At 46.9% G+C, this 19,822-nt stretch overlaps 1 protein-coding gene, 1 long non-coding RNA gene and 1 other non-coding gene across 5 annotated transcripts in view; 2 read left to right on the top strand and 1 right to left on the bottom strand.

The window, feature by feature from the left end:
* Positions 1–7,258, bottom strand: part of KTN1 (kinectin 1) — a 3,101,875-nt gene extending 3,094,617 nt beyond the window's left edge. For 2 of the 3 annotated variants that reach the window (XM_069637665.1, XM_069637666.1), the window contains exon 1: positions 7,166–7,257. The gene's annotated coding sequence lies outside the window, so the exon portion shown is untranslated. Of the gene's footprint in view, positions 1–7,165 lie in introns of all 3 variants that reach the window. The other variant, XM_069637667.1, reaches the window with a different exon arrangement.
* Positions 7,259–7,283: 25 nt separating this feature from the next.
* The window catches only part of LOC138526885 (uncharacterized), a 40,200-nt gene continuing 27,661 nt past the window's right edge, over positions 7,284–19,822 (top strand). Inside the window, exon 1 of the long non-coding RNA XR_011283764.1 lies at positions 7,284–7,418. This is a non-coding gene — a long non-coding RNA (uncharacterized lncRNA). The remainder of the gene's footprint in view (positions 7,419–19,822) is intronic.
* LOC138527703 (5.8S ribosomal RNA) lies at positions 16,948–17,098 on the top strand. The gene has a single exon (XR_011284007.1). It is a non-coding gene; the product is annotated as a 5.8S ribosomal RNA (ribosomal RNA).

Genomic DNA, 19,822 nt, shown 5'->3' with positions numbered 1-19,822 from the left:
AACCAGAGGCAAATGAAGAAACAAGGCAACTCTGCCTTATTAGAACTGGCGCATCTCAGTTGGCCCTTCTATAGGGCTGCAAATTTTCGAAAAATTCGATTCCTTCTTCAATATCTTATTGCAATCAAAGTATGAACAGTCAAATATATCTATGTACTTTTAGACAGGAATGTTTATTCTTATTCTCATATATTGATTCACATTGCACTGTGTTGGGCGATCAAATTTTGCCTTCAATATACATTCTGCCAATGCATTTCGGTTTAAACCTTCGTCAGGGCTGTATGAAGGCACTTGATTACGTCATCAAGCTAGTCATAATTATATATTCATGAATTTAAATACACTTTACAGTTTAAATACAATATATTAACAAATTCACACATACCATTTGGATTGTCCCACGTATATGCAATAGTTCCGCCAAATGAAAAATAAACAACCAACAAAAAGCCATTTAGTTTCAGCATTATAGGTTTTGTATGCATTGATTTTTAGGACAGAAATCAGTCCTACCTGATCGCTTTAAAGGCGTTTTCTCTCTAGTTTCACAGTTGTGTGTGTTTAAATGCGTCGCAAGGCGCATATGTCCATCGTCTCTATGTTAAAGAGATAGGCGGTTTAGACAGCCATTCTAATGTTATTATGTCTACTGTAGAGCGCGGCGAGTGTTCGCCGATGCTTACCTGGAGTTCCAGCGTTGTCCTGCGGTCTGTAGAGAGACGTGTGCGCGCAGGCGCCTGTGTGTTTCATTTAAACGTTGTCATGGAGACGGTACGAGGCGCCGTGGTCCAACCGGGTTGCCGGAGCACGTACGCCTCGCGCCCCACCCCCGGGTAATTATCCTGGGGCGGGGATGTCTCCATGGAAACCTCTGTTCCACTATATGCAATAGGTCAAGCTGTCAATGCCTATGTTTAACTCCATTACGGATAACTAGACATACTATTTGTACGGTGCATTACGTATATGTTATAAAATATGTGCTATACTATTATTCATTTGTAGGTGCAAGCAGCAATCTTTCACCCAGGGTGATTTCTAAACAATTAAAGCATGCAATGATTTATTCAATAAGGGTATAAATGTTAATCCAAGTGTCTAGATAAATCGGTCTCATGCACCAATGCCTGAAGTTCATCTGAGGTTATCCTGCGTCTGTAAGTATATATGCAAAATCGGAAATTCTAGATTACAAAAAACACATATAGTTAATCTCTTCATTCATTCCTTTAGGCATTAGAGAACTCAAACGGTCAATCCAGAAGGTTTCTCGTTGATCCATTGTTTTTTGGAAGTTTTCATGTGGATCTCTCTTTTCAACTATCTCTAGGATAGCAAAACGTATTTGTGCCAAGTTATGTTTCTTGTCTTGCCAGTGCCTGGCCACAGCCGAGGTTTTGTTATTATTACGTATACAAGATCTGTGCTCATTCCATCTTGTTTTAGCTGTTCTCACAGTTTGGCCAACGTAATGTGAACCACAGGGACATTTTATAGTGTATATCACGTTTTCAGAGTCACATGTCCCGAAACTTCTTAATTTTATGGTTTCTCCTGTATACGGATGTCTCAAGGTATCCCCTTTCATTATGTAGCCACAGTTGTTACAATTCAGGCAGGGAAAGGTACCACATCTTTTCGTAGTTTTCTTTTTGTGTGCTGGTTTGGTTTTTACCAATTTATCCTTAAGATTGTGGCTTCGTTGATATGCAAATACCGGGACGTCTTTAAATACGTGTTCTACTCGATGGTCACAAGTCATTGTGTTCCAATGTTTTTTAATGATTGTCTTGATGCGGTTACTCTGTCTTGAGTATTTTGATACAAACACTAAGGGAGATTCGTCATCCTTTTTGATTCTTGTTTTCAATAGGTCTCCCCTTGTCTGTGTCGCCATGCGTATTTCTGCTGCCGATACCTCTTCTTGCTTATAACCACGGTCAAGGAATTTCTTTCCCATTTCTTTGATCTCCTTTTCGTACTCTATTGGATCGCTCACCAATCTTTTCACACGGAGCATCTGACTGTATGGTAGATTTTTAATGAGGCTTGGTTGGTGAAAGCTTAGTCGTTGAAGTAAATTGTTCCGATCTGTGGATTTGCGAAAAATGGTGGTCTGATATCCTGTATTTGTTATTCTGATTTCTACATCCAAGAAATGTATGTTTTCACGAGAGTATTCATGTGTAAACTGTATTCTTCTGTCTATGCCATTGAGGTAATCAAAAAATTCAAGTAGTTCCGATTCGCTACCTTTCCATATTCCGAATATGTCGTCAATGTATCTTATCCAAATCTCTAGCTGTTGTTGCCATCGTTGGTTAAGTAGAACATTTTCAGTTTCAAATTTGTGCATGAATGAATTAGCGTAAGAAGGAGCCATGGTAGCTCCCATGGCTGTGCCAGCTACCTGTAGGTAGTAATTGTCTTCATATCTAAAGTACGAGTTGTTGCCAATGAACTCTAAGAGTGCCATTATGAATTCTTTTTGTGCTCCTATTTCATCCGCTTTCAGAAGAATCCACTCAACTGCTTCATTTCCTAGATCGTGTTCCCCATGAGACCCAATAGCATTGTGTGTGTGGAATGACTTGTGACCATCGAGTAGAACACGTATTTAAAGACGTCCCGGTATTTGCATATCAACGAAGCCACAATCTTAAGGATAAATTGGTAAAAACCAAACCAGCACACAAAAAGAAAACTACGAAAAGATGTGGTACCTTTCCCTGCCTGAATTGTAACAACTGTGGCTACATAATGAAAGGGGATACCTAGAGACATCCGTATACAGGAGAAACCATAAAATTAAGAAGTTTCGGGACATGTGACTCTGAAAACGTGATATACACTATAAAATGTCCCTGTGGTTCACATTACGTTGGCCAAACTGTGAGAACAGCTAAAACAAGATGGAATGAGCAAAGATCTTGTATACGTAATAATAACAAAACCTCGGCTGTGGCCAGGCACTGGCAAGACAAGAAACATAACTTGGCACAAATACGTTTTGCTATCCTAGAGATAGTTGAAAAGAGAGATCCACATGAAAACTTCCAAAAAACAATGGATCAACGAGAAACCTTCTGGATTGACCGTTTGAGTTCTCTAATGCCTAAAGGAATGAATGAAGAGATTAACTATATGTGTTTTTTGTAATCTAGAATTTCCGATTTTGCATATATACTTACAGACGCAGGATAACCTCAGATGAACTTCAGGCATTGGTGCATGAGACCGATTTATCTAGACACTTGGATTAACATTTATACCCTTATTGAATAAATCATTGCATGCTTTAATTGTTTAGAAATCACCCTGGGTGAAAGATTGCTGCTTGCACCTACAAATGAATAATAGTATAGCACATATTTTATAACATATACGTAATGCACCATACAAATAGTATGTCTAGTTATCCGTAATGGAGTTAAACATAGGCATTGACAGCTTGACCTATTGCATATAGTGAAACAGAGGTTTCCATGGAGACATCCCCGCCCCAGGATAATTACCCGGGGGTGGGGCGCGAGGCGTACGTGCTCCGGCAACCCGGTTGGACCACGGCGCCTCGTACCGTCTCCATGACAACGTTTAAATGAAACACACAGGCGCCTGCGCGCACACGTCTCTCTACAGACCGCAGGACAACGCTGGAACTCCAGGTAAGCATCGGCGAACACTCGCCGCGCTCTACAGTAGACATAATAACATTAGAATGGCTGTCTAAACCGCCTATCTCTTTAACAGAGAGACGATGGACATATGCGCCTTGCGACGCATTTAAACACACACAACTGTGAAACTAGAGAGAAAACGCCTTTAAAGCGATCAGGTAGGACTGATTTCTGTCCTAAAAATCAATGCATACAAAACCTATAATGCTGAAACTAAATGGCTTTTTGTTGGTTGTTTATTTTTCATTTGGCGGAACTATTGCATATACGTGGGACAATCCAATATGTGTGAATTTGTTAATATATTGTATTTAAACTGTAAAGTGTATTTAAATTCATGAATATATAATTATGACTAGCTTGATGACGTAATCAAGTGCCTTCATACAGCCCTGACGAAGGTTTAAACCGAAATGCATTGGCAGAATGTATATTGAAGGCAAAATTTGATCGCCCAACACAGTGCAATGTGAATCAATATATGAGAATAAGAATAAACATTCCTGTCTAAAAGTACATAGATATATTTGACTGTTCATACTTTGATTGCAATAAGATATTGAAGAAGGAATCGAAATTTTCGAAAATTTGCAGCCCTATAGAAGGGCCAACTGAGATGCGCCAGTTCTAATAAGGCAGAGTTGCCTTGTTTCTTCATTTGCAGTTTATTAAGGTCCGGGTGCTATAGGACTAGATTTAAACTGGCAGCTCCAATTTTACCTGACATTGAAGGTGAATTATATACATAATTTGAACAAGGAAAGAAAGAGAAGAAAATTGTGGTGCCCGCCTCTCCGATACTTCCGGAACTTAACCAGAGGGCCACGAGTACACAGCGCAGGTTCAACCGGTCAAGAAATCCTAGTTGCACCACTGCAGCCAACTCAGTATGAGAAAGGACTCACGCCACGACGAAGAAAAATTTGCATGGGGATAAATTTTCAATGGAACCATGAAAAGAAGTGTAGTTAGTTCCATATGTTCCTGCCCCGAATCCTAACTCTAAACAAATGAAGTTCTCCAAACTGCAGAAAACAGTATCAAGTTTCAAACTTGACTAATTAAAACCAACAAAGAAGAAAGGTTGCAGCTGAAAGTGCACAGAACAGCAGCAACCTCCAATATACAAAGGCTTTCCTGTTTTCAGTGAAATCCAATAAACACTGGAAAAACACCCCTGGAAGAAAAAGTGCCTCCTAGGTTTAAACTGAAAAACACTGTTTCCCCCTATCCAAGTGGTGCCTTAGTATGAGCAGGGATGGGAGGAAGTTTGGGGTTGAAGGGGTGGCTGGAGAGGGGGCTTGGACGACAATAGGAAAAAGGGCCCTACTCCCCCCCACGCCCACTTATGCATGATAGTTTGCTTAGTCCCTTTGCTTCCCTTCCTGTCCCCAGACCTTATTCAAAAACACGCTGTGACGACAAAGGTTCCCACATAGAGTGAAGCCAGAGAGACGTGCTCGTCCCCAGACAAAACACATTTTACAGCAGGAACAGTAAAAAAGCCCTATCATTTACAGGAAGGTGTAAACATATAACATCTCAGCAACAATCATCTAACCTGCTGAGTTTCCTTTGAAACATTCTGCTATAGGATCCCCCCATTATTCCCACACCTGGCAAACAGTTTTGGCTTGCTCACCCCCTCCGATCAAGCCTCAGGGGATACATTAATGAGACTCCCTTCTCATTTTGCAGTGAGCAGCACTTGATAAACAGTTATTATCTGCTTGGAGTTTATTTCTTTTGACAGTCAAAATAATCCTCATCTCCACCAAAGTAAATGCTCCCAGGCAAATCCTTTTATCACACTATGCCCTTATGTGCTAACATTGGCAAGTCTATACAATGAGGAAAGGTCGTTTTCACAAATCAAAGTCTTCATGGGAATAAAAGAAAAGGCAAGGATTGGCAAAGATCCCTGAAAAAGTATTGCACAATTTACTACAATAGTTTTGTCTTGTAGATAATACTGGATTAACACATTCATCTTTATTCTCCGGAAAGTGTTCATAACATCTTGCTCTGAAACATTATCCTACTTATGCATGCAATGAAACAATACAAGAATATTGGTGCGTTTACACTGGAAAAAACAGTTGTCCACAATTTTTTTAAGCCAGCAAACAGGAAAACACTGATAAACACAGATGCTAATGCTTTTCGAAAACACCGAAAAACACCCCCCCCCCCCCCTGCCCGGAAGTAAAAAATAATAAACCCCTAAAACAGGAAACCCTAAATATACGCTTTCAACTCTAACTGAGAAATGTTTCTGCCGTTTAGATTTTTTTTTGGGACAGAACAGAGTGAAGCTACGGTCTGCCATTTACCCTTTCAGGCACAGGACACATTCTAAAGGGGAAGCAGGAACACAGCAAAGCGATTCCAATACACGCACTCGATCCAACCGAGCCAAGCGTCTACACGTTGGAAAAAAATCTGGGCTAGGAAAGTGTAGACAAAATATTCTCCTTTACCCGTTCTTGTCCAGAATGCACTCTGAGCTATGTAAACTACCGTTTGAGCACCAGCCGAACACTATGTACACAGTTTAAAAGAAGCATCGGGCTGTACCTACCTTCTTTCTGAGTAGTTCTGCACACAAGCGAGTCAGGGAGGCAATGCAGTCTTCATTATTTGCGCAAAGGTCCAGGTAGAAAGCAATTGGAGTGTCGGGGCAGGAAGCCGGGAACGCTCAAAGGAAGCTGTCTTTTTTCCTCTGTGATGTGTTGTTCCTGCTGGATTACAAAGGAGGGCGGCCGCCAGGGAAGGTGGCCTTTTATGCCCTCACCCCAAGTGGTGCAAAAGTTCAGAGAGCCTCTGACTTACATAACGTTAGGCAGGTACTATGTGACTGCCTGTCAGCAGCTGCCGCTACTGTGCTACAGCTACTCTCCCCACAGCAATCGCGCCCCACACCCAGGGAAATTTCACCCTCCAGGGACTGGGGCAATTGTGCCCCGGGCAGCCGCCCGCTTCGCCCGGATAAAACAAACGTGCCCGAATATTATATATGTAGTCACTTACACCAGAACAGGGTCTGTGTAGTAGGGCACAGCAGTTACTGCGTCTGCGAGCATTCCAGAGCCATACCTCTCAACTCTCACGCTTTTGGTCACCCGCCAAGCCCCTCAAATGGCCATCTAAGTCAATGGGCGTTCACCTGCCAAAGGCCAAATCGGGTGTTTTCACCCGCCCTGGAGCCTCAAAAGGTTGAGTTATGCGTACAGTAAATGAGTTTCGGGGCAGCTACTGTGTCGAGGATACCAATAACAGGCTGCCCTGCGTAACTTCAAAACCAGTTGTTTAGAAAGTCACGTACTTACAATGTTTAATTCCAACATGTGATAAGTACAATACAACGAATTACAGCTTCAACGTGCATGTCTAGTGGTTGCAAAAGGGCTCCTCTTAACAATATAACAAAGTGGTGAGGGCGCCTAAATTAAAAAATTCACAAGCGATGCATCGCATACACTCACCTGATGCTGCCTGAAATCAGAACATGAGTGTTTCCTTGTCTAGTTCCCATCCGAGAAAAGGACCACAGCAACGCTCCGCCTCATCACATGGGCTGCCCTGCATCACGTGGGTTTCAACGTTCACATCGTCATCTTTAGGGCACGAGCAGGACGGATTGGGAAGGCAAGGCGTTGCAGGCGTGAGAGAGATTCATCCGTTATAAAGCACATTTCGTATAGTTGATTGTTATTTGCTGCTTGAATTTGGTTTATAGTAAGTCTTAAAGTTATCTTATGTTGATTTTTACTTTAATACAGAGCGGCAATATTGGAAAGGGGGTATTTCTGTGTATTTTGGAGTTTGTAATGTGCATCAGGTGTGAGATTTGGGTGAGATGTACTTAAACTTCAGGGGGATTCAGTTGTTTTTTTTCCGTTAGATATAAGTGTATTTTGTGGATATGTAATGTGCTTCACATGGGTTAGGCAATATTGGGTAGTGGGTATTTCTGTGTATTTTGTAGGTTTGTAATATGTAACAGGGGTGTGATTTTCTTAAAGTACAGGCGGTTTCAGTTCGTTTTTCGGTTTTCTCATGTAGATGGACGATTTGCCCGAGGGAGATGTGTTTAACGGAGCGGGGCTGGGCACAACGCGTTTCTCCCTTCCCAATAGGACTTCCACTATGCTAGTGAAGAGTGGGGGAGGAGGATTTTTTATTTGCAGCAGATGGGGATATGTGTTGCATGCAGACAGGCACATTTGGGTACGAATTTTTTTTCTCCTGCATGGGGGGGGGGGGCGATATGGCATTCCCCGGGGAGGGGGTTGTTAATTTGCACCTTTGTAATGTGTGGCAGAGAAGGTTAAAGGGAGGCCTTATATTGCTTTCATTATCAATCACACATTTAAAGTCCCCATGAGACCCAATAGCATTGTGTGTTTGTTTATTTTATTTATATTGCGCGCCTGACCCGAAGGTATTTGGGCGCATTTGTAAGAAGGTACAAGTCTTGGGTTTCTCCTTCTCTCCTCGCATATCTGACGTCTCTAAGAAGTCACACTACCAGCTGCACCTCCTCAGAGGTATTCTTCCTTTCCTCTCCTTCCCCCCAGAAGCTCACTGTCTCCAGAGCCCTGGTTCTCTTCAAGCTGGACTACTGTAACAGCCTCTATCTAAATCTGCCTGCCTCTACTCTCTGCAACTCATCCAGAACAGGACTTCGAGACTTGTCCTTGGCCTCAAGCCCAGGGACCATATCTCTACGGGACTGAAATCTCTACACTGGCTCCCAGTGGCTGCGAGGATTAAGTTTAAAACACTCTACATTGTCCACAAGGCCTTCTGGGGCCAAAATACCTTCAACTCTCTCTTCCTAAATATCTTCCTTCTCGAGCCCTTTGCTCATCCGCCTCCAATTCCATCAGGGTCAGCTGCTTCTCCAACTAACAAGTTGGGGGTAGACCTCTCTCTGCGGCAGGGGCCTCCCTCTGGAACAGCCTTCCTGCATATCTGAAACTTGAGGAGAACCATCTCCGGTTCCGGAAGCACCTCAAAACCTTCCTCTTTGCTTCTGCTTTCTCTCCCCCTCTCCCCTGCTAAATTCCTACTGAAACTGCACTGATTCTGCAACTGGGCCACTCTCACCGATCTCGGTCCTTGGCCCAGCCACTCTGCCCTTGCACTGCCTCCCTGGCAACAACCACTGCACTGCAGGACTGTCTCTGTATCCCTACAGCCCCCCTTCCCAGCACTTGTCTGCACTTACCTTGCACTTGCCACCAGCTGGCCCTTATTATTTATCTTGTTATTCTTCTACCCCTGTACTGCACTTTCACCTCCCCCTTTCCCCCTGTACTTTTCCCTTCCCCCCTACCCTTGCACGATCTGAATGACACCTGGCCTAGTAGGATCGTTGTCTGTCTTCCCTTTGTTCCCCCCTCCCTGCCTCGTCGCACCTTGAAACACTTGTGTATAGGCGCGTTACAAATGCCATATCATATGAACCGCAGCAAACTGTCTTGATACAATAAGTACATGCTGGCATAGTTAAGAAACATAACGGCAGTTCAGGCAAGATCATACAATATTCATACAGCAGCGGTTAGATGGGCGATCAGTAGTCATTTGACAATATCAATTTTTTGAGGTTAGTCCTGAAGGTAAGGAAAGTCTGAGTCATCTGTAAGTGTGTGGCGAGGGCGTTCCAGCATTGGGCAGCCTGAACCGGAAAACTAGATCGCCCTGCCTTTTTCAGGTTGCATCTGGGGACTATAATGCAGTTTGAGTTTGCCAACCTCGTGGATCGTGACAAGAGATAAAATTACAAAAAAGTCCTTAAGTAGTATGGGCAGCATTGTTCAGACATTTATGTGTGATGGAGGCAATTTTGAGCAGGATTTTATCTTTAATAGAAAGCCACTTGAAGTTTCTTCTCACTTCTGAAATGTGGTGGTTCCTCTGGATATTTAATGCATTGTTTTGCAGAATTTGCAATTTCTTCAGTACCTGTTTATTAGCTCCTGTGTAAAGGGCATTGCAGTAATCAAGTTTAGACAAGATTAAGGCCGGATCAGCTTGCAAGTATATGCTGTAGCTGACGCAGTGGCATTAACTTGTTTCCCTAGATTCAATGTTGAGTCCAAGTAGAATCCTAAGGTTTTTGTCTCCTTGGCAATTTTAATGTCATTGCCGTCTATGTTAAAAGAGGTATATTGACATCCAAGTTTGCTAAGGTTAGTTGGGGCGCCTAGGTTCACGATTTCAGTTTTGTCATCATTGAGGCAGAAGCCATGTGTGGCCATCCATGCCTGAATGAGAAGATTTTGTTAACTAAAGCCAGGTCTGTGTCATAGTCGCCCTTGAGGGGTAGGAGTATCTGGGTGTCGTCTGCATAATTGGTGTAGGTGACACCCAGATAGTCCAAGATATCAAACAACGGCTTTATAAATATGTTGTACATGGTTGGTGAGACACATGAACCTGGTGGTACATCGCAAGTGATGGGCGAAGGATCGGCAGCGGCAGAAGGAGAGAAAACTCTCGTAGTCCTGTTGTTAAGGAAGGATTGGATACAGTTGGTGGCTTTTTTGAAGAAGTTAGCGGCAATGGACAGATGATTGCAGAGCACTTCATGATCCACCAGGTCGAAAGCCGCAGATAAGTCCAAAAGGAGCAGTAGGGCGCATTGTCTGTTGTCTTTTAAGAGATCAATTTGCATTTTTAAATCAATCAAGGCCGTTTCTGTGCCAAGAAGTGGTCTGAAGCCTGATTGGCGTAGACCTAATAGATTATTCGACTCTATGCATGACTGTATTTGGATATATGCAGCTTTGTCAATTACTTTGAGCAGGATTGGGTAGTTATAGGTCTATAGTTCGTAGGAATAGTTGGGTCCAGTGAAGCCTTCTTTAGCAGCGGCGACACCCAAGCATCCTTAAGGTTAAGGACATTAGAGTTGCGGAAGGAGGCGTTTATTAATTTAGTGATGAACGGGGCCAAGCGTTTGGCAGCCTCTTTGATAATTGGTGCTCGGCATATATCTCCCTGACATCTCGAGGGTTTAAGTGAGGCAATAATCTTTTCCACCTTTTGTATAGTGACTGGAGAGAATTTGAATTTTGCCAAGGAGATTTGGACATTTTTTTGTGAGTTGTCCTCTGTCGTTTTTTTGGTAAGACTTCATCTCTTTGCCGCAATTTTATTTTGTAGTGAGATAATTTTATTGGATAAGGCATTTTGGATGTTAGTATACCACACTTTGTCCTTTGTGCACAAATCCTCTGATGTTTGTTTAAAAGTTTGCCGATACTTTCTAAAATGGTAACAACTAGTTCCCATCCGAGAAATGGACCATATCAATGGCCCGCCGGTGTGCAGTCAAAAAATCGAAAACATTTTGTCGAAAGTCATAATATCGAAAACAAAAAGGTAGAAAAAAAAAAGTCGAATGGGGGGGGCACCCCACCATTTCGAATAAAAAGCAATTTAAAAAAAAAAATCGAAAGTTTGTTTTTGACTTTTTTTTTCTCGGTATTATGACTTTCGAAAAAATGACATTCTATTATATCACTATAAACTTGGCCCGCCTATTCTTCACGTGACTTCCTGCATCATCATTGTGATTTTTCCGGAGCAATGAAGCGGTTCCGGAGCAATTTCAGTGAGCGGGAACTCTCTGGCTGCCGGTGCAAGTGCAACCGGACTATGCGTGCCTTTGGCTCGAGCTGGAACTCAGGGGAGCCTCTGGCAGCAAGAGCAGCAGGAATCGCAGGAAGGCTTTGGCCGTCGGTACAAGTGCAACTGGACTCTTTGTGCCGTTGGCTTGCAGTGGTTGGGGTGGGCATTTTCTTCGGGATACCGGGAACCTTTCTGCAAGACACTGGTGCATCCGACTTTGCCTTGTCCCTTCTCATCATTTTTCTGAGCGGGAACTGGGAAGGCTCTGGCTGCCATGCTGCAAGAGCAGCAGCAATCTGTGTGCTCTTGGCTGGCTGAGTATACAATTTGCATTTTCTTTGGGATACCGTGAACGTTCCTGTAAGACACCAGGTTGATTTTTGATTCTATTCAAAATATTTAATATGTATGCTGTTTGCATCTATCACGTGAGGCAGTAAAAACTAGTTTATTTGTTTATTTTTCCTGTATTCCAGCCATTCCCATCATAAAGCCTTCCACCATTAAACAATAGCCAAAGAGAAAAAGATGGAAATGACCTTCTACCTGTTAATACATTTACAATTCATACAATAAAAAAATCAATCCCAAGTGTTTGAGAAAAAATAGGCATTTTACATTAGATAATGCCTGGTGCTTAGAGTTTTTTAGGGCTATATCTGCACGACAATGTGTAATGACTTTATTGGCCACTGTAGTGCCAGCCACTAAAAAAGTCTATCAACTTGTACTGATAACACACAATACATCAAAGGAACCTTAACTATAAAGTCCTTTTTCCAACATCTAAAAATTCTAAAAAATACACAAATGAAAGAAGAATCTGTTTTAGACCCGGTATAAAGCACAGGTCAAATTGATTTAGATACGTCTGTGACCAGTTGTTTCTGTGCACAGATCATAAAAACGCATGAGACCAGCTCATACTATATCGAGGTCGACCGGTTTCATAACCATATTTCTTCAGGTCATCTTCATCAGGACTTTACTTATAGCCAAGGGGTGTCAACTCCCTGTGTGGGTGAGCAACTTGCTCCCCTTCGTGTGTGTTCCTGTTCCTGTTCCTATAGACAAACAGCACAGAAAGAAGAGGTAAGAGGCTAGATCTCGAATGTGCCCCTACTACTCCCATGCTAGTGTTTATTACCATGCAAAAATAATTGGGATGTGTATCATACAGATATCACCAGGCTATATTGCTAATTGAAAGACATTTTAATTTGTTTTCCAAAATCACGCCTGTTATTACATACAGCAGAGGAAAAGGGGAGTGGAAACGTGCTCAGGAGTGCTCCAATCTATTCTGCCTTGCCAGGAAGTGTGTGTTGTGTCATAAACCTTATAACCCATATGTGAGTAATCAATGTGCAGCGCGGCAAAGGGCTTACCGCACTTATTGGTTAGTCTTGGCACTAATTCGCTGTGCCCGGGGCAGGTGGGAGGCTGTAGACTCCTATTGTAAATTAAATAAACGGAGAGGAGATAATCAAACAAAGGTGATGCCTTAGTCTCCGAGGGAACACTATTTATAAATGCAAGAGAAAAACAGGTATAACTCTTCTTCATACTACGAGGGCTGGAGCAATTTACCAGCTCCAAGAGAAAGGCCACCGACACTCCTTGCTGGAGCCCTTCAAGTAGAACAACCGCAGCACTTCCGGCTGTTAGGATAGCTCTTGGTCGAAACCTAAATGCAAAAAATGCAGTCTGCATCAGGAAACGCTTGCCTTCCAGACACTGTCTCAAAATCATTTACGCAGGTCTGTAAAATGAGCCACTATGTCGCTCAGGGGAACAGCCAGACGGATCAATGAGGGGAAGAGACCAGGAACTAATCTAAACAGCAAAAACGTACCCGAAGTGAATGCGGGTGAGCCGTGTTACATGTACGGGTTGCTGCTGCGCGCATCGTTGTCCTGCTACTGCTTGGCTCTGTTAGGCCGGCATAGCTATAGAGACAAGACGCGCGGCTGGATGATATGAACTCTATGGTCCAGTGGCCATCTTAGTACTGGCCCTTTAGGTCGGCCTACGACTTGTGCACCTGGCTCATGTAAGAAACACTGCCGAAATGCGGCCGCGTCTCTTGCGGCTCCCTGTGTGCTCGAATGGTGGCATGCAAAACATGGCACTGGATTTTTCTTTTTCTCTTTGGCTATTGTGTTATAGACACCAGGTTGAGACAGGGGAGCGGAAAAAAACATTTACTTTAAAAATCATGTTCAGCTATTCAACGTGAAAGGTATGGAGGGTTAAGAAAAGGGACAGTGGATGTGGTGTTTAACTGATCAGAGGGGGCTAATAGAGTAATTTAATGTTTCATGAGGGTGTGTTTAGGATGGGTGGCTTTAGAGGGGGTCAGATGGGGCTGTCTGCGTGTGGTTCGGGAGAGGCACATGGGCATCTTGGTGTCGGTCTGCAAGGGGGAAGGGGCATCTTGCTATGTGAAGGGTGGACGGGGCATTATGGTATTGGTGTAGAGGGAGGGATGGGGCATCTTGGTGGGGTCCGAATGGTTGGATAGGGGCACGCTGGTATGGGTCTGGAGGGGGGGATAGGGACACAGTGGTGTGGGTCTGAAGGGAGGGTTTGGGTACATTAGTGTGGGTCTGGGGACAGAGATGGAGCACATTGTTGTGGGTCTGGGGAGGGATGGGGGCACATGAGTGTGGGTCTGGAGGGTGGCATGGCTCATCTAGGAGTGTGTTGGGAGGGTGGGATGGGGCACCTTGGTGTGGTTCGGGAGGTAGGGGATGGGGGCAGATTGGTGTGGGTTTGATGAGAGGTATGGGGGAAATTGGTCTGTGTCTGGGGAGGGATGGGGCACATTGTGCGTCTGGGCCGAGGGATGGTTCATCTAGGTGTGGGTCTGGAGGGTGGGATGGGGCATCCTCGTGTGGGTGAGATGGGGACATCTGTGTGCATCTGGAGGACGGGATGGGGACATCTTGGTGTGGGTCTGGAAGGAAGGGGATGAGGGTCCATTGGTATGGGTTTGATGGGAGGGATGGGGGACATTGGTCTTTGGGTGAGGGATGGTTCATATAGGTGTGGGTCTGGATGGCGGGATGGGGCATCTTGCTGTGTGGATTGAGGGATGGTGGGATCTTGGTGGTGTCTGCAATGGATGGGGGCACATTGGTGTCAGTATGGGGCAGCTGTTGTTCTGGAGGGTGGGATGAGGCCATCTTGGTGTGCCTCTGGAGGGAGTGGATGTAGCGACATTGGTGTCGGTTTGATGGGAGGGATGGGGCACATTGGTGTGTGTTTGATATGAGGGGCAGGGCAGATTGGTGTGGGTCTGCAGGGAGGGATGGGAGGGACTGGGGATATTGGTCTGGGGAGGGACGGGGGCATATTGGTGTGGGTCTAGAGGGAGGGATAGGGGCACACTAGTCTGGGTTTGATGGGAGGGACAGGCACATTGGTCTGGGGAGGGAAGGGGGCATATTGGTTTGGGTCTGGAGGGATGGTGGCATCTTGGTGGGGTCTGCAATCGATGGGGGCACATTGGTGTCGGTCTGAAACAGGTATGGGGCATCTGTTGGTCTGGAGGGTGGCATGGGGCATATTGGTGTGGGTTTGATGGGAGGGATGGGGAACATTGGTCTGTGTCTGGGGGAGGGATGGTTCATCTAGGTGTGGGTCTGGAGGGCAGGATGGGGGCATCTTGCTGTGTGGATGGAGGGATGGTGGGATCTTAGTTGGGTCTGCAATGGATGGCGGCACATTGGTGTCAGTCTGGAACAGGTATGGGCATCTGTTGGTCTGGAGGGTGGATTGGGGCATTCTGGAGGGTGGAATGGGGCATCTTGGTGTGGCTCTGGAGGGAGGAATGGAGCATATTGGTGTGGGTCTGAGAGGGAGGGATGGGGCACATGGATGTGGGTCTGGAGGGAGGAATTGGTGCTCATTGGTCGGGGAGGGAAAGGGGCATCTTGCTGTGTGAAAGAAGGATGGGGCATCATGGCATGGGTCCTGAGGAAGGGATTGGGCATCTTGGTGGAGTCTGGATCGGAGGGGGGAGGATAGCTCAGCGGCAGCATGCACGTCTTGGAAGCAAGACGACACGAAGCAACAACGGGTTCGATCCCCGGGTCCGCGCTTAGAAACCTCTGGGTGTTTAAGCGCGTTATAAATACGTAACTAAGACAAAAAAAACAACACAATTACACAACTAAGAAAAACAAAGAATTCCTGTAACAGCGCCTCGATGCCTGTGGGCTGTGTGAGCGCTTTATAAATGTTAAATAAAGTTGATCTAGAATGGAGGGACAGGGCATATGATGGGGGCATGTCGGGGAATGATGGAGCATGTGGGTCTGAGTGAGGGCTGGAGCACTCTGGTTGGAAGAAAGGGGGCATCTGGGTGTGAATGGAGGGATGGGGTAATCGGTGTGGGTATAGAGAGAGGGGGAATGGCGCCATCTAAGTGTGAGTCTGGAGATAGAGGTGAAGCATATGGGTGTGGCTCTGATTGGTGGAGCATCTTGGTGTAGGTATGGAAGGACGGATGTTGGTGTCTTTGTGTGGGTTCAGAGGGATGGGTGGTGGCATATGGGTCGGGGAAGTGGCATTTGAATCTGGAACATGTGTTTGGAAGGAGAAATGGGGTATTTGGGTGTGAATTGGGACATGTAGGGCTGGGGTATCTGCTTGTGAGTGGGGGCATGAAGGATCATTAACAGCGGAGCAGCCGGAGGGACAGTCGTGGGCCCGACCTCGGTTGCATCCCAGACGCACACACCCACATCCTGGGGCACCTCTTGCAGAGCAGTCTGGCGCGTGTGGGCAACCAGGTGCTGAGGAGCGGGGATTCCCTTCAGCCGGAGGGGGGTCCGCGACCCAGCAGATGGATGGGGATGCCTGGCAGGGTTGTGTTAACCTTCTGTGGATGTCCCCAACCACTCCCCGGAAAGGGTGCCGCGCACGGCCCCCTCGCCAAGCCAGCCGCTGCGTTGGCCAGGGGCGTTTACTCCTCTCTATGACCCGCCAGCGGGTGGGCATTGGTGGGCGCTCCCCAGTCAGCAGGGAAGCCCCGAATGGGGCAGAGTGGAGGCAGTCAGGAACCCAAGGGAAACATGACTGCTTTCCAGGGGCGCCTCCCCAGGCAGACAGGGGCCTGGCACGCCAGGCGCGAGCCCTGAGCCATGGCGCAGAAGGCTTACTCGACGAGCGGGCGTCGAGGTTCCAGTTGCCCACATCTGTGGGCAAGCGATGGCCAGGTCCACTGGCGCAGCAGGTGACCTTCCCTCTTGCCCAGGTATCTGGAGCTCGGCCCTGTGCGGCCGGGCTGGGGTTTGAAGACTCTAGCGGTCCCACCCGACCCCCTGCCCGTGCTGTCTCTGGCCCGCCTCGCTGTCTGTCCCCCAGTACCTGTCCCCAAAAGGGGAGCAGAGGGTGTCGGGGAAGGAGAAGTGGATTGGGCCGGTGGCGGTGCGGCCTGCCTCCACCCCCCTGGGAAGCTCTGTGCTGCTGCAGGTTGCGGGCAGGCTTGCTGAGCGCCTGGATTTATTTTTTTTTGTTTTAAAAACCACAATGGTCTCGGCAGAGCTAGACCGGGCGCTGGGCTGTCTCGCCACAGCCGTCGGCAGGGTCAGACTGACAAAAAAAAGTTGCGCGTGACTCTGGGCAGTGAATCACTCGACTTCTGTGTCGATGAAGAACGCAGCTAGCTGCGAGAATTAGTGTGAATTGCAGGACACATTGATCAACACTTTGAACACAACATGCGGCCCCGGGTTCCTCCCGCGGCTACGCCTGTCTATGGGTCGCTTGTACATCAATCGCCCCGGGGTTCCCTCCCAGGGGCGTGGTTGGAGCAGTCGCAGGGACCCTGTTCCCTTCGCCCCTCTAAGGTCAGACCCTGATCAGCACTGTCGCAGGATCCCTGGATCTGGCGCGCAGGCTCATTGCTGGCGCTTCCCCACCTCACCATATTCCCCACCTCATGCAGGTTTCGGGAAGGCCGGGTGGCGGTGGCAGCGGGCCTTAAAAAAAAACTTGGTGCATCTTCACCCTACCCTGGGGCACCTGGCTGTGCTGTGTGTGGCTGTCTGTGGTGTCCCACGGCTGCCGGCGCAGGATGACCATGGAGCGCGGGCCTCGGGACCATGTGGGCTTTGGCCGCAGATCGGTACAGTGCACACTCGGCTGTGCCAGAGGCACGGGGCTGGGGCAACCCCCTGTACGTGCCAGGGGCCAGCTGCCCGAGCTTTGTGCTTCCCCGACTACAGCCTCAGATCAGACGTGGCGACCACCTGAATTTAAGCCCATTACTAAGCAGCGGAAAAGAAACTAACCAGGATTCCCTCAGTAACGGCCTGTGAAGATGGAAGAGGCCAGAGCTAAATCCCATTCAGCAACAGGTGTGGGAAATGTGTTGTACAGAAGACCGACATCCCTCAGGGGACTCAAGGCCTTCTGATCAAGTCTCACCCCGCAGACGGTGTTAGGCCGGTAGCGGCCTCTGGCAGCCGGGATCAGGTCTTCTTGGAGTCAGGTTGCTTGGGAATGCAGCCCAAAGCTTGTGGTAAGCTCCATCTAAGGCTAAATGCGGGTGCGAGACCAATGGCTAACAAGTACCGTAAGGGAAAGTTGAAAAGAACATTTGAAGAGAGAGTTCAAGAGGGCGTGAAACCGTTGAGAGGTAAACTGGTGGGGTCGGTGCAGTCTGCCCGCAGGATTTAACACGGCAGGCAGGTCGGTCGCCTGGAACGGTGGATGCTCTCGCAGGACTGCAGCCCGGGCACACCCAGCCCCCGCAGGGTGCATTTCCTCTGTGTCGGTGCACCGCGACCGGCTGGGAAGGCCCCAGGGGGCAGGTGGCTCTCTTCTCCGGCACAGTGTTGGTGCTTCCTGACAGCAGTTTTGCTGTGTACGCGGGGCCGAGGGAGATTGACCGCTGCCGTACCCTTCTCTGGCAACCGTGCTGGCCCCTCTTGGGGTTCGCCGGGGTGGCAACGGGAGACAGGGCTCCCGATGCGACTGTGGTGGACTGCCCTCAGTGCGCCCCGACCACCCACGTTGTGCCGCCGGGCGGGACGGCCCACAAGGGGCGCCAGGGGTCTGAAGTGATGTCGGTTAACCACCCGAGCTGTCTTGAAACATTGAAACACGGGCCAAGGCAAAAAAGACCAGGGATTTGTTTGTAAGGCAGCTGCAAGGCATACAAATGCAAAAAACAATTTGGCCTCAGTACCTGCAAATGCTTTGGAAGCTTCTTACCACATTATCTGGGCAAAAACAAAAAGCCCTTTACAGATTCTGAGAAAGTAATTCTGCCAACAATTCTCGCTGTAAACCAAGCAGTGCTCAGTGACGGTGCAGCAGAAAAATGCAAAAGTATCCATATGTCTGACACTACAATTTTCCGCCACATCACTGACCTGTCCTCTGATATCGCGCTTGAAACAGTCAGTTTGCCCCACAGTTGGGTGAGGCACATTTGATTGCTTTTGGGAAGTACTGCCGTGGAAAATAAATTCAGGGCAGAGCAACTGCATCTATAGTCTTTGACATTGTTAACTACTTCCTAAATTCTCACTGCCTAAAGTGGGAGGCGTGTGTTGTATTTGCATGGATAGTGCTCCTTCAATGTGTGGTGCTAGAGCTGGGTTAAAAACAAAAGTGTTGGCAGTAGCTCCACATTTATTGTGGTTACACTGCGTCATCTCCCGGGAAGCTTTGCCTGTGCACAATATGGGGAATGGGCTCAGAGTTGCTGACTTCTGTTGTAAAGATTAAGATGCACCACACAAGAGCCTGTCTGTTTGCCACATTATGTGCAGAAATGGGAGCTGCACATGATGCTTTGTTGTTTCACACGGAGCTCAGGTGGCTCTCCAGGGGGAAAAGTTTTAAATCGCTTTTAGGAACTCAGGAACAAAGTGAGACACTTTCTCCTGGGTTTAGACCAGACGAAAGTAGAGCCTCTGTGTGATTCACACTGGCTTGTACTGTTAGCTTACTATGGCGACCTCTTTGAAAATCTACATTTTCTAAACCTCTCTCTGCAAGGGACAGATCATTGGCTATGAATGCAAAAATATCAGCATTCAAGAAGAAGCTGGAGCTTTGGAGGAGGAGAGTTATTGTCTGCATTTCAATGCGTTTCCATTATTAGCAGATGCTCTTGAGGAGACCGAATATGATCTTTCATGTGTTGCTGAACTGATAGGAAACCATCTCAGAACCAGTCTCAAAGTACTTTCTAGAGGACGATTGTAGCATCAATGACTGAGTGGTTCAGCCTTTCCTAGCAGACGTAGGGGCCCACCTCCCAATATATTTCCAGGAGGCACTAATGGAGCTTCAAAGTGACCGCCTACTGGAGAGCCAATGGGTGGATTTTGTCAAAATGCAGAGTTTCCAAATTTATACAAATGTACTGTTACCTTGCAGCCCTTAAGACTAAATATCGGTCAAAGCTGGAAGAAAACCTGTGGTTAGCTATTGCAAAAATTGAACCCAATAGTGAGAGGGTGGCTGCTGACAGG

The sequence above is a fragment of the Ambystoma mexicanum genome, chromosome 14, assembly GCF_040938575.1.
Source record: "Ambystoma mexicanum isolate Mex_15411 chromosome 14, UKY_AmexF1_1, whole genome shotgun sequence".
Lineage (NCBI taxonomy): Eukaryota > Metazoa > Chordata > Amphibia > Caudata > Ambystomatidae > Ambystoma > Ambystoma mexicanum.
This window is presented reverse-complemented; position numbering and strand designations above follow the sequence as displayed.